The sequence below is a fragment of the Dromiciops gliroides genome, chromosome 1, assembly GCF_019393635.1.
Source record: "Dromiciops gliroides isolate mDroGli1 chromosome 1, mDroGli1.pri, whole genome shotgun sequence".
Lineage (NCBI taxonomy): Eukaryota > Metazoa > Chordata > Mammalia > Microbiotheria > Microbiotheriidae > Dromiciops > Dromiciops gliroides.
The window spans coordinates 233,858,393-233,873,074 of record NC_057861.1 but is presented as its reverse complement, the minus strand read 5'-3'; positions in this window follow the sequence as shown (position 1 = coordinate 233,873,074).

Below are 14,682 nucleotides of genomic sequence, written 5' to 3'. Positions count from 1 at the left end.
TTCATTTAGAAGAGGTGGGGGTTGGTGGAAGTACAGAATAATGGGAGCATCTGGGCCCTAGTCCTTTGTACTCTTCATTAATCTCAGAGCTTCTCATTTATATTTAACAAAGACTTGTTTAGTCATTCAGTCATGTCTGATTCTTCATGACCCTATGGACCATGCTGTCCATGGGGTTTTCTTGTCAAAGATACTGGAGTGGTTTGCCATTTCCTTCTCCAATGGATTAAGACAGAGGTTACGTGATTTAGCAGGGTCACATGGCTAGTAAGATTCTGACACTAAATTTGAACTCAGGTCTTGATTCCAGGCCTACATGCTATCCACTGAGCCACACAACTACTTCGTAGTAATTAATCCAGAATTGCAAAACAAATAGTAGCAAGTCTAAATGTTCTCTTACTTTGCCATTCTTTTGACTTTCCAAAGAAATAGTATTTGAGCAAAGACTGCTTAAGGCAAAATGGTATATATTTGAGATAGAACTTCAGAGTATGAAAGATAATCAAAATTATCAAAAGTTAACAGTTATTTTAACATTTTCTTTTTTTTCAAGTTCAAGTTTCGGTGTCAACAAATTTGGCACTGATCAGTAGGAAAAACAAGGCTTTTAGTCTGAGAATATGCTAGTAAATGTTTAACAATCAATTCTGCAGAAAAGTCTTAAACTGCATTATTAACACTTTCTACATCACTTTTAAAGCCTAGACAATCAAAAGGCAACCCCTGATTTGTAGCATTTGCTGATTTCCAAGGTATAAATGCTCCCTCTGAAAATTTAAGAATAATATCTCACAAGTTGATTGTTGGCTCTAGCGCAACCTTGACACCAATCATTTTAGAAATCAAAGTGATAGCTCTTTTCCTCCAACTATTTTAAGGTCCTATTACTAATGGTGTATAGGTTCTTAAGGAATAGAGGATGATAAAGGGGATGTAGATGCCACTGTTTTTGAAATAGAGCCATCACTGTTCAGCCCTTTGGTGTTTTCTGGGGCTAAGGGGCTTAAGCAACTTTCTGCATAGCCAAATGCATACATAAAACAGAAGACCACAAAAACCAAAGACAAAGAAAATCACCCATATAAGCACATAGCTCTGCCATAAAGCCTCATGTCAGTTTTCTTATTTTCTTACCTTCCAAATCACATGGTTCAAATAATCAAAGTTTAGAAAGCTAGCCTAATCCTCATCCAGGGGTTCAGGCTATTCCTATTATTGTATGGTGCTCACTGGTAGCCTCAGAGTGACTAGATTCTGGTGTCCTCATTAATACTATCAGAAACATCTGACTTTCTTCCCTACATATCAACTACTCTGTCTTCCTGATTGTATTAACGCCCAATGTGGTGGTATAGATAATTATGGAAACACATTAAAAATCTACTCTTAGTTGAATTGAAAACATTAAGAACCATATCTCTGGTCTAAAAGGCTTTTTCCAGCCTAAAAGCTTCCTCTTCCTGCCTACTCACCCCACCCCACCCCACCCCACCCTTATCTTTACCCCTTAGGAAGATGGATTAAGTCAAAAGGCTTTCTTAGGAAAATACATTAAAGGTGGTTACCAACAACACAACTAAACTAAGAACAAAGAGTGCCTCTTTGTTACCAAATGGAGTTTGTTATCAAACTAAGAACAAAGCATACCTGATTAAGAATTTTGTTTTTCCTTCCGTTGTTATTGTTTGGTCATTTTTTTTCAGTCATGTCTAACTCTTCATGACCCCCTTTTGAGGTTTTCTTAGTAAAGATTCTGGAGTGACTTGCCATTTCCTTCTCCAGTTCATTTTGCAGATGGGGAAACTGGGACAAAAAGGGTTAAGTGATTTGCCCAGGGTCACACACACACCTAGTGTCTGACACAAGGTTTCTTTCTTTCTTTTTTTTTTTTTTTGAGACAAGATTTTAACTTCGGAAGTGGAGTCTTTCTGACTCCAAGTCTGGCACTCTATCAAGTACACCACCTAGATGCCCATTAGTTATGTTGATTGCAGATAGGAATTTCTTTTCCGTCTATGAGGGGAATGGTCAAGGAAGAAATTGAGTAGGGAGGATTCTGGAATGTTAACTGAAAACTGTATTTTCACATATTATGACCTTTTCTTTGTTGAAGATTTAAGATATCATGGCCTTTTCATTGTTCAAGATAAGTGTTTCCTCAGATTATCTTGAAGAGAGGGGATCTCCAAGGGCATGGTTGTGTGTGGAGTGAGAATTAAGTCAGTTTGGATGTTTCTCTCAAGGCTAAATTATTTGGATTTGGAATAATGTTAAATTAAATAAGATTGTATCTATCAGGAATGTATAAAATGCAGAGTACTGTACTGATAATTTTTCTTTGACAATTGGCAGGTAGTTTCCTTCATTATTGGTTCCTTGGTGTTCCTTGATAATTAGGGCACCCAAGTTTACTCCTTAGGAGTTGGGCTCTTCTGTATAACACTTCCATGAAAATAGATTTCCTCGGTAATAGTTGTATAATGATTAAATTTAATAAATATCACTCTGCAAACTTTACAGCACTATAAATGTCAGCTATTATTTTTCCTCCTCCTCCAACAACAACTACTTCTACCTTACTGTTGACTCTTTAGAGCTTTAAATGGCTTCCTCTATAATATCCTTTTTTTCTCCTTGTGGTGCCTTGTGAGGACCTGGGGCCATAGGTCATTGGATATATGAAATTCAGCCACACTGGTGTTCCTCGGGGGAGAGGTACCCTTGCTTTCTGTCCGTACTTAGAGTGAAGCTGAGTCAATCTACTGATGAACCTTGAGGGTGAAACTAAGTACCATGCTAATATTATTTTTATTCAGGGAAAAAAGTACCAGATAACTTCTCAAACCTCAGTGTATTGCTTGTTTCCCCTCAATGTTAAGCCATATTTTGGGTCCTTACAACCAACTGGCCAAGAGGAAGTAGGTGGAAATAAGAAATAAAGACTGGAGTTAGGGATAAGGTACCAGAGTAGTAGAAGAATGTAATTTTATGTCCTCACCTCCTTTGCCCTTTGTGGTAGCAAGCAGCCCCTTACTTTGTTACCCTTTATCTACACTGATATGGATAAAGCAGACTTTCTTTATGGAAGGCTCTGCTGGTAATAGCAGTTGCTCCTTTAAAAGAGGGGAAAAAAGCACATGCAGAATTATTCATAAGGAACAGTTTTCTTGAGTATTCAAAATGAATGTAGAAAGGTAGAAATATGCCAAGGATGAGACTATGTGAAAAAAACAATCACATAATTAAAGAATTTAAAGTTGGATGGTGTTGGGACTCAAGTCTCATCTCTTTATAAAGTTTCTGGAAATATCTGAAATGTAGAGGTATATGAAGATAGTGGCACGCCTGATACATAGATTCTTTATTCTTCACTAATGAATGAAAAAAAATAAAGATTGAAGCAATAAGAGAAAATGTTCCTGCACATTCTAACACCTGAATGGGGATCCTCTCTGGGAGTCTTCTGTGCTTAGAAGGCTCCTCTTCTATAAATAGGCTGCTTTAGTATGTCAGTACTGGAAGTTGAAGCAGAAAACATAACCTATTTGGAACTTCTTCGCATTAATTTAAATTGTCTTATATAGCCACTATGGGGGTGGATTGTAATGGCATCCAATAATAGCTAGAGTTCTATGTTCCCCAGTTAGTGTGAGTGACTGCTTATGATAGAGTGCAATGCATTAGTTTTGTAGACTCAGAATACATAATCCCTAGCTAATGAACAGGAGATCTTCATATAAGTAGTTATTGTATACTTGGTTCTTGCTTCTTACATTCTTTTTTTAAACAAAAGAAGTCATCATAATGATCAACTGTGGATGATTAAATGTTCTACTAATAAGATGGATTTTAATAGGGGAAAATTTAAAATCCTGCATTTGGGTTCAAAAAATTCTATTACAATCATACAGGATAGGAGAGACTTGATTTGACATCAGCATGGTGTAAAAGAGACCTGGAGTTTTTAGTTGATCACAAACTAGGATTAACCAGAGGTGTGATGAAGCTATTTTAAAGGCTAAAGCAATCTGAAGAACTCACAATAGGAGTAAAATTCAGTTTAGCTCTAAATGGCTGGCACCGTCCCTTGTAGCAGTTCTGACTTAGCTGACACTTCTCAGCCTCCCTGCTGGTCCCTGGCTGGGGGGCTGACAACTGAAGAGACACAATAATTGTCTCCAACTATCTGAAAGGTTGCCTTTCCTTCTACTAAGGAAATTCTCTTTGACTCTATAGGGAATAACTAGAACCAATAGGTATGGTATTGGGCAATAAATTTTAGGTCCATATAAAGAAGAACTCTCTAGCAGTAAGAACTAGGTCCTGTGGTAAAAAGTTTTAACAGTCGGTTAGATAATGGAGAGATGCCAGTTTTTGGGTTTTTTTAGGACCACCCTTTTGGGGAGGAGACCAACAGCATTGCCTGCTGAGCACTCGACTTCTGACTTTCGGGGTGCGAGCTTAAGAGGCAAGGAGAGAACAGAAGTGGGAGCTTTTTCCTGCTCCGCTGGTCTCCTGGCTGCGCTGCACAGACAGACGCGGACTGGAGTTTGACTCGGCCCAGCTCTCGGTTAACAGCATGCACTTGACTCGGTCTCTCTCCCCAAAAGTGGCCTTGGGTTTTGGTGAGTTTTATACAGAATATAGACTAAGCCTAGACTTAAGACGATTTGTATTGTATTTCTACTTTCCTATCCTTCTAATCGACATCACCTTGTGACTACCATACAATAAAGGCTCTATCTAGAAAACCAGAAGCTTCTTCCATTTACTAGTCTGGGAGATAAATTAAGGGAAAGGTTAAGTAGGGGAGATTTATGATCTAATATCCAATTTTAATCTCACAGTCCCATATTATATAGATCCTCAGGGTCTTTCCTAGTTCTAAAAATCTTGTATTTAGGGGAAGGATTTTTAATTTTTTGTTTGGATCATAGATTCCTTCGGTAATCTAGTGAATTTAATAGACCCCTCTTGATAATATTTTAAAAGTATTATTTTATTTTTTAATTAATATTTTATTTATAGTTTTGGGTTCCAATTTTTATTCCTCTTTCTCTCCCTCTCCTCCCCACTCCATGAGGTGGCAATCAGATATGGGTTATACATGTATGATTATGTAAAGTATTACCATATTTGTCATTTTGTACAAGAAAATTTGATTAAAAGAAAAAAAATGAAAGTGAAAAATAGCATGCTTCAGTCTGTTCCATCAATATAAATTCTTTCTTTGGAGATGGATAGTATGTTTCATCAATAGTCCTTTGGGATTATCTTGGATCATTGTATTGTTGAGAATAGTCAAGCCATTCACAGTTCTTCATCAAACAATATTGCCGTCTCTGTGTACAATGTTCCCTTGGTTCTGGTCACTTCACAACACATCATTTCATACATATCTTTCCAGGACTTTCTGAAGTTATCCTGCTTGTCGTTTGTTATAGAACAATAATATTCCATCATCATCATCTACCACAGTTTGTTTAGCCATTCCCCAATTGGTAGGCATTCCTTTGATTTCCAGTTCTATGATAATATTTTTTAAATGTATAAAGTATATAATATTACAAAGCAAATATATTGAAATAGTTATAAAATATTTTAAAAATCAAATTATTGGTTCACAAATTAGGAATCTCTGATCCAGAGGAATCCTAGAAATTAGTATCTTCCCAAAACTCTCTGAGAGGCTCAGCTTTCTTCCTGGTGCATAAGGATCAATTCAAGAATTGTTCTTGGGAATTGTATGACCCAAGCCTGATGATTTTTTTTTGTTTGTTTTTTGTTTTTTAGTGAGGCAATTGGGAGTAAGTCACTTGCCCAAGGTCACACAGCTAGTAAGTGTTAAGTGTCTGAGGTCAAATTTGAACTCAGGTACTCCTGACTCCAGGGCCGGTGCTCTATCCACTGCGCCATCTATCTGCCCGGAAGCCTGATGATTTGTTACCAGAATGGACTAAGGTTTACTTATCTGGATGTTTTCAAGTCTTTGTTAGGCTCTGACTATGAGAAGGCAAACTGTTATCTTCCACTATAGCCATCATCAAAGAAATAGGGAGTTAAAACCAAATATAATTTCCATAGGAATTATGACTTGTGATCACAGGCACCTAATCCTTTGTATACAATTCAAACTGATTTGGGAATGAGAAAGGGAAAGAATTTTGCTCTTAAGCTCCCTGTTAAATTGAAACAATCTATTTTCTATGAGTTTTAATTATGTTTTCATAGCCTTAAATGAAGTTGAATGATTTTGCTAGATTTGAAGTATTTTTAAAAAATGACTTCATTGCTCTGAATGCTTTCCTTATTCTAACAAAGGGCAACATGATGGGGAAATCACAGGTATGGCTAACTGCTAACCAGGGGGTCTTGTTCTGGCTAAGAGTAGTTTACCAATGCTAAAGGAGTATAGCTGTGAAACTGGAAAAAATCTTGGAGGCCATCTTAATCCCATCACCTCACTTTTACCAAAAAGATAAGTGAGGCCTGAGATGTTGCATGATTTATCCATGTTCACATAGGTGGTAAGTGGCTAAATTAGTCTTGCACTTATGTCTTATGACTCTTAGGTCAATGCTACTTCTTCAAGTTGTGATGTCTTTTAGTTGTTCCTTTGTTCAGTAGTTTCAGTTGTGTCAGACTCTTTATAACCCCATTTGGGGTTTTCTTAGTAAAGATACTTGAGTGGTTTGTCATTTCCTTCTAGTTCACTTAATAGATGAAGAAACTGAAGTGAATAAAATTAAGTGACTTATCTAGGGTCACACCACAAGTCTTCCTGACTCTAGGCCCATCACTGTATCCACTACACCAGCTAGTTGCTTCAATTGCACCTTAAGCCAGTACAATTTTACACATATACACCCATGTATACACCACTACTCACAAACCATTTTAACTATGTAATATAATTATAAGTTTAATTTGTTCATGACATTCCTATCTCTTTAATCATGTAATGTCTTCTTTAAAATCTCTTATGTAGAGAACAGGATCAAAACTCTCCCATTCTGCAGGGCATTTTTTTGGTGGGGCAATGAGGGTTAAGTGACTTGCCCAGGGTCACACAGCTAGTAAGTGTCAAGTGCCTAAGGCCAGATTTGACCTCAGGTCCTTCTGAATTCAGGGTTGGTGCTTTATCTACTGAGTCCTGTAGCTGCCCTTCTTCAGGGTATTAATGAGGAGCTTCCCAAGTATCTCAGCAATAGGGGAGCCTAAAATTGCAAGTTGTATGGCTTACACTACTATATTTTTTTATTTAAAAAGCAAATTTCTATAATTCTTCAATGTAGTTGTTAAAAATTAAAATTTAAGAGTAAAGATATATGCTTTCAATCAATCAACCAACACATTTTAGTAAGTACTTGCTATGTGTTAGGCACTTTAATTAGCACTGAGGATACAAAGGGAATACAAAACCAGTTTTTGCCATAAAGGAGCTCACATTCTCATGGGGAAGACAACATGTAAATAATTAAGTACATAGAAAATACCCTCAAGGTAGATAGAAGGTAACAGAGGGAGAGGCACTGACAGCTAGGGATGTTTGGGGGTTATCAGAAAGACCTCCTGTCGGAGGTGATCTTACAGTAGGGTTTTGAAGAAAGCCTTGGACTCTTAAGAGGTGGTGAGGAAGCAAAGTATTTCAATCTTTGGGTCCTGACTGTATAATCCATGGATATGGAAAACTGAGTGTTCTGTGTGAGGAGGAGCAGTATGGCTGGAATATAGAATATAAAAAGTAAATAGCTTTAAATGTCAATTAAAAGACTTTATGTTTGATCCTGGATGTACTAGGGAACCATTGGAGCTTATTGGCTAAGAGAATAGTTAAATATGTGTTTTAGAAAACTAATTTTGTCAGCTGAGTGGAAGGTGGATTGAAGTATAGAGATCCGAGGTATGAAGATCAATTGGCAATAGTTCATAAAAGAGGGGAATAAACATGAACTAGAGTGATGGCTGTTAGAGTGGAGAAAGTATAAGAGACATAATGATAGAAATGATAAAATTTGGTAATATATTGGAAAGGTGTGGTGAGTGAGAGTAAGGATTTGACATTCAGGTTGTAAATAAATATGGGTCCTTAATAGTAACATTGAAGGAAGGAAAGAAGCATTTATTAAGCATCTACTATGTGCCAGGTGATTTGCAAATATTATTTCACTTTATCCTTTTTTTTTTTTTTGATGAGGCAAGTGGGGTTAAGTGACTTGCCTAGGGTCACACAGCTAGTAAGTGTCAAGTGTCTGAGGCCAGATTTGAACTCAGGTCCTCCTGACTCCAGGGCCGGTGCTCTATCCACTACACCACCTAGCTGCCCCTCATTTTATCCTTACAACAATCCTGTGAGGTAGATGCTATTAGTATCCCTACTTTAAAATTGAGGAAACTGAGGCAAACATAAGTGGAAAAAAAGTGAATGCTGCAAAATTACTAGAAAAATCATGAATAGATGATGAGAAGAGATACAAGAGAGGTATGAGAATGAAGAGATATAAAGAGGACACCACCCCACCCATTTATGGAAGAGGGAGGCTCATGAATGTGGCAAATTGTATCTATTTTTTGGACTTTTTTCAAACTATTGACCAGTTTTTACTGATTTTTACTCTTTTTCCTTTTTTGGTTTTCAAAATATTATTTGTTATATCAGATTTCTTTCTGGGTGGCAGGGGGTAATTATAGGTAATCATGGAGTTTTTTTGGGGTATTGGAAGGTAATTATGCTGATTTTAAAAATAAGTTAAAATATTAAAAAAAACCCTTTTACTATTTTCTTTCACAACATGATTAATACAAAAATATATTTAATGTGATTATATATATATATATATATATATATATATATCTCCTACATCAGATTGTTTTCTGACTTGGGGATGGGGGAGGGAAGGGATGGAGGGAGAAAAATTTGGAACTCAAAATCTTATAAAAACAAATCTTGAAAACCATCTTTACATGTAACTGGAAAAATACTATTAAGATTGAAAAATAAAACTTTACTAATTCAAATGTTCATATGTATATGTGATTGCATTAGTTCGGGAGTTGTCCCCATTCCAATAATATGGACTGCCACATGCTTGCCTGTGGATTTGATTCTTTTTCATGGATTACCAAAACTGTAGCAAAAGATTTCCTCACTCTCTTCAGACCCACGATCACAAGTGTAATGATGGAACACTCTGCAACACACCTATTATACCCCATTCTTGCCACATGACCAACTTGTCTTCTCTTTCTCTAATAGTTTTTGGATGATATATTTTCTCCTATCCTTTGGAGTTCTTTGTTGATTATCTGTAGCAGCCTGTTCATACCTACTTTGTACCTTTCTTTTTATTTTATCAATTTTTGAATTTATGTAATAAAACAATTATTTCCATAACATAACATAATAAAACAGATGATTGCACATGAAACTGAAAATTTATTTTGTACCACTTGCTATTTCTTTTGAATAATAAAGTTATCACAAATTGCTTTTTTTCCTTTTTTCCCTCCTACCTTAGGGATGGCTACCATTAAACACACACACGCACGCGCACACACACACACACACACACACATGTAAAATTATTCTATTCATAATTCTATATAGCAGTTCTTTCTCTGGATGCAGATAGTATCTTACTTCATATGTCCTTTGTAGTTAATTTGGGTATTTATAATGGTCAAAATGACTTATTTGCTCAAAGTTGTTCTTAAAACAATTTTGCTGTTACTATATACAATATTCTCTTGGTTCTACTAATTTCTCTCTTCACTATTCCTTGCAAGTCTATCCATGTTTTCCTAAGATCATTGAGCTCCTCATTTCTTATATTACAATAGTATTCCTTCACAGTCATATACCATAACTTGTTTAGCCATTCCCTAATTGACTAGTATTCCTTCAATTTTCAGGTTTTTTTGCCACTGCAAAGAACATATTGGTTCTTTTTTCCTAATCATCTTTTCCTTAATCATCTTTCTTTAGGGCTTCAGAATCAGTAGCATTCCAGATCTCACTGCTGTACAAGCCTAGTACATGTTTTTACTGAAAAGATGGTCTTCTGTTGTTATGGGAAGTTTTTGAAAAATAAATATGCTTTGTAATTTCCCAGACTTCCCAGACTGCTCCCCTCCTCTTCAACTCAGGTACAAACATTGTCCATTTCTATTGGTTGTTTCATGTATACATTCAGTTGGGCAAGTGCTACGGGGTATCCATTCAGATGCATATTGATATCTGGGCAATTAGACAAATCCATTTTGTCTCTCCTATGTGGATAGACAGGACAAATTTCTTTGAGTGATTATAGATCTCTTCTAAGAAAGTCTGCAATTTATTTAATACATTTTCTTGATACAGTCAACAAAACGGCATCCCAAATAAGAGCATCTGGAGAACTTCACCCTCCACAAGAAATCCCTCTTCCATTTGGACTCTTTACTGTATCTCCTTCATCACAGTGATGAATGCTTTTGGAAAGCAAATATCTACCTGCTTTTTGCCTCTCAACATGTAGTAGTTGAAAAAGGGGAGGAATATCTTTTTTTTTTTTTAAGTGAGGCAACTGGGGTTAAGTGACTTGCCCAGGGTCACACAGTTAGTAAGTGTCAAGTGTCTGAGGCCATATTTGAACTCAGGTCCTCCTGAATCCAGGGTCATTGCTCTATCCACTGTGCCATCTAGCTGCCCTCAGGAGGACTATCTTAATGGGCAAATGGTATCTTAGAATTGTTATGAAAATAGTTTTTTGACCTCAAGGACCCTCTGAAAGGATCTCAGGGACCACTAAGGGTCTGCAGACCACACTTCTGAGTACTCCTTTTCTAAGTTATGCTCCTGTGCTGTACCAGATTTAGGACAAATCCATATATTGAGGGAGTCTGTGATTCAGATGTTGTGACAGGCTATGTATCCGAATATTCAGTAAATCTATTTCTGTAGCCTAATATAATTGTTCTGGCTCCTGCAGAACTAAGTGAGCTGGTATAATGATCACCAGCCTCGGTCCCTGCTCTGACGCTGTCTTATATAGGCCTGATCAAAGGAGATTGATGCTGCAGAATGATTAGGAACAGCTGGCCCAGGTTGGCTGGTCTGCCTCTGCGGCACCTGCATTTTGGCATTTGCCTTGCAGGGTCTGTCAGTCCTTGCAAGGGTTGTATTAAATTTGCTTCCAACTTTTCCCGCTTGGTTTAGGACATGGATTCTTAACCGGGCTTCTGCAGACCAGTTTGTTGATTTCAGGGAGTTCCATTAACTTGAATGGAAAAAATATAACTTTTGGATTTTACAAACTACATATTTATGAAATTTATAAAATCATAAATTTAGCATTTCCTTTGCTCATGAATGTAGGTAATAGACTACAATAGTATTAAGTTTTACCAGACTGTCAAAGGGATCCATGATGTAAAAAAAAAAATCAAGAACTCCTGATGTAGGAAAGCACTGGATTTCCAGGTATGAGACCTAGGCTTGAATATTGATTTCAATCCCTGAATTCCTGAATCCTGAATTACTAAACCAGGCCAACATAATTTAACACGGATGAATCTGCTTCCTATACTGTAAAATAGGCCCAAAATAAAATATTTCCACTATCTCCTGCATCGTTGTATAGAAAGTGCTTAGAAACCTTTTGGCTCTATGGAAATGTTAGTTATCATGGTAATGGCCTATGTTGGGGGGGCATTGTTATGACCTACTTTGCAGTCTGGGAATTGGCTGCTTCCTCTTCACTGCCATGCTCTTTTGATTGAATTTTTGGAAATTCAACAATTCTATTAACCACACTTCATTTAGTACCTACTTGGTTCATTTATCATCTTGGTAAACAATTTTTCTCATTGCCACACAGAATACCTGCTTCAGCTTCCCTCTTTCACTCAATTCAATTAAATAAACATTTATTAAGCACCTACTATGTGCCAGGTACTATCCTAAGTATTGGGAATACAAATAAGAAAAACAGTCCCTGCCCCTCAAGGAGTTTATAATCTAATCTAGAAAACAGCATTTAAAAGGAAGCTGAAGAGCAGCAGGGGGAGAGAGCAGGGAATCAGAGGGTATCCAGTATACATGGGGTCATGATGTACTATTGGGTCAAAACCAAACAGAACTGATGATGAAAAAATGGAGAATTCTGAAAGTTTAAAGCCTTCTATAAAGGAAAACTTTGGCAAGAACTTATTGTTCCACCCTCCAACTCTACAATCAAAGGAGAGAAACAGCTGAGGGAGTTGAGAAGGTGGTGAGAATAAAAAACTGAGTCACTCAGCATGGTCACAAGATTTTGGGTGACAATTTCGTCTTGGAGGAAGTGTGATATGCAGTGAAGTTAGAAACCAAGCAGAATCACCGATGGGAAAGTGAGAGTTACCTGCACAACTTTTGAGAAAGCATGATAGGCCTTACCATGTCACTCTCTTACTCAATAAATTCCACTGGCTCTCTATTATATCTAGGATCAAATACAAAATCCTCCATTTGGCATAGAAAGACATTTACTATCTGGCTCCAATCTACCTTTCTAGACATCATATATTACTCTCCATTCATAAATTGGAGAGTTCAACTAAACTGAAACTTTCCTCTTCTTCCTCACAAATTACACTCCATCTTTGCCTCTTTGCCATACACAGGTTGTCCTCCATTCCTGTGCATGGCAATATACTATGTCCTCATTTTTGCCTCTTAGAATCCCTAATTTACTTCAAATCTCAGTTCAAATGCCACTTTCTCCATTAACCTTTGCTTATCCTCCCAGTGTCTACCTCCTTCTTTCCAGTTACCCCAATTTATTTTGTATTTGTTTTGCATAATTTTATTTTTTGTACACATTTTTTTCATAGTTCTTTGTGGGCATGGAATCTTTCATTTCTGTCTTTGTTTCTCTAGTGCCTGCCACATAGAAAGCACTATATAAATGGTTGTTGACTATGGATAGAGTGCTTGGTCTGAAGTCAGAAAGACTTTTCTTCTTGAGTTCAAATCTGGCTTCAGTCACTTACTAGCAATATGACTCAAGGAAAGTCACTTACCTTTGTTTACTTCAATTTTCTCATCTGTAAAATGAGCTGGAGAAGAAAATAGCAGATAAGTCCAGTATCTTTGCCAAGAAAACCCCAAATGGGGTCACAAAGAATTAGACATGCCTGAAATGACTAAACAACAACAAAAGAAACAGGGCTACAAAGGAAAATCTCCTAACCCCTTTATTTTCTAGGGGAGGAAAAGGAGACTTAGGGAGGCTATATGACTTTCTAAGGGCCATGTATTTATAGGTGTTGGGGCTGAAATTTGTTTCCTGACTCTTGGTACACTATCTACTACACTATATCAATGGTGTCAAACTCAAACAGAAAGGGGCAGGGGTACACTACTAAATGGTAGTTGAGGATCCCTGTGATCCATATATTGATATAGTTTTAAAATATAATAATATCTGTGTTTTAGTTACTTTTATTCATTTTGTAACATTTTTCCAATTAGTTTTTAATTTGGCTCAAGCCACACTTGGGAGTGTTGTAGGCTGCATACAGCCTGTGGGTTATGTCTTTGACATCTCTGCACCATACCATACTACCTTCCATGAAGAAGGTGTTAGAAGTTATTATAACTGAAATTAATCTGACAACTTTTATGTTACATCTTCTCAAGTTATTCTCCACAGTGGGGGTTTGCAGTAATATATATGGGTTTACAGAAATATTAAGTTTAAAAAATGTTTCAATTTGTTATTATATCTATTTCATATATAACAATTGGACAATACATAATTGTAAAATCTGTAAAAGATTCTGATTTTCCTTAGACATATGTTTTTGAGAACTCTCATTGTTTGATGTGGTTATTGGCAAAGCTATTTAAAGTTGTGATAAGATCAATTTTGTAGGAAAATTTCCAGCTGAGACTTTCTAGCTGATCATCAGCATCTGAAACACCTGAGTGACTTCTCTACAACCACACCCCAGACCATGCACAGAATGCAGAGCCAGAATCCAGAGCTACATCCAGAATACATTCCAAGAATCATCTGAGAAAAGACTTCCAAAGACTCAAATGGACATTTTCCTGTTTTCCTTTTCCTATTGCATACACTATTTGTAATATCTACCTCCTAAAGGGGACTGCCCCCTTTAGTTTTTTTTGTCAATGTGTTCCTCAAATTCTCCTCTCTCTTTTCAATCTTTACACGGTTAGTCATCATAGAACCCTTTACAAGTATTTGTAATATTATTGCTTCATTTAAGAAAACCATGTTTCCTAACAAGGCATAGGGAGATTTGTGAGAGGTAATAGATTTTGACTTGATTGAAAGCACACCTACCTGAGAGCCTGGCCCCTCAAGGGATGTGTTCTCTGAACTCTGACCTCAGCATGTTCTGCTCATGGACCACCCTCAAGTCCAGTAAACCAATAGATTTGAATGATGCTAGCCAATTAGCTTTGAGCAGTTTGGAAAGGCCACCTCTCTTCTGGACCCATAGGAAGCTTCCACTCTCAGACATGCTCTCGGATGGGCTTGTGGTGGGAGACTTGGAGAAGGAAGGGGGTCAGGCTGAGCTCTGATCTCTCCTCTAGGGTAGATAGGCTTCTTAACTTTCTGAGCCAAGTGTTCTCTCTTTACTAATATTTGGTATACTTTAATAAATGCTTAATGCCCCCAAACTGGTGCT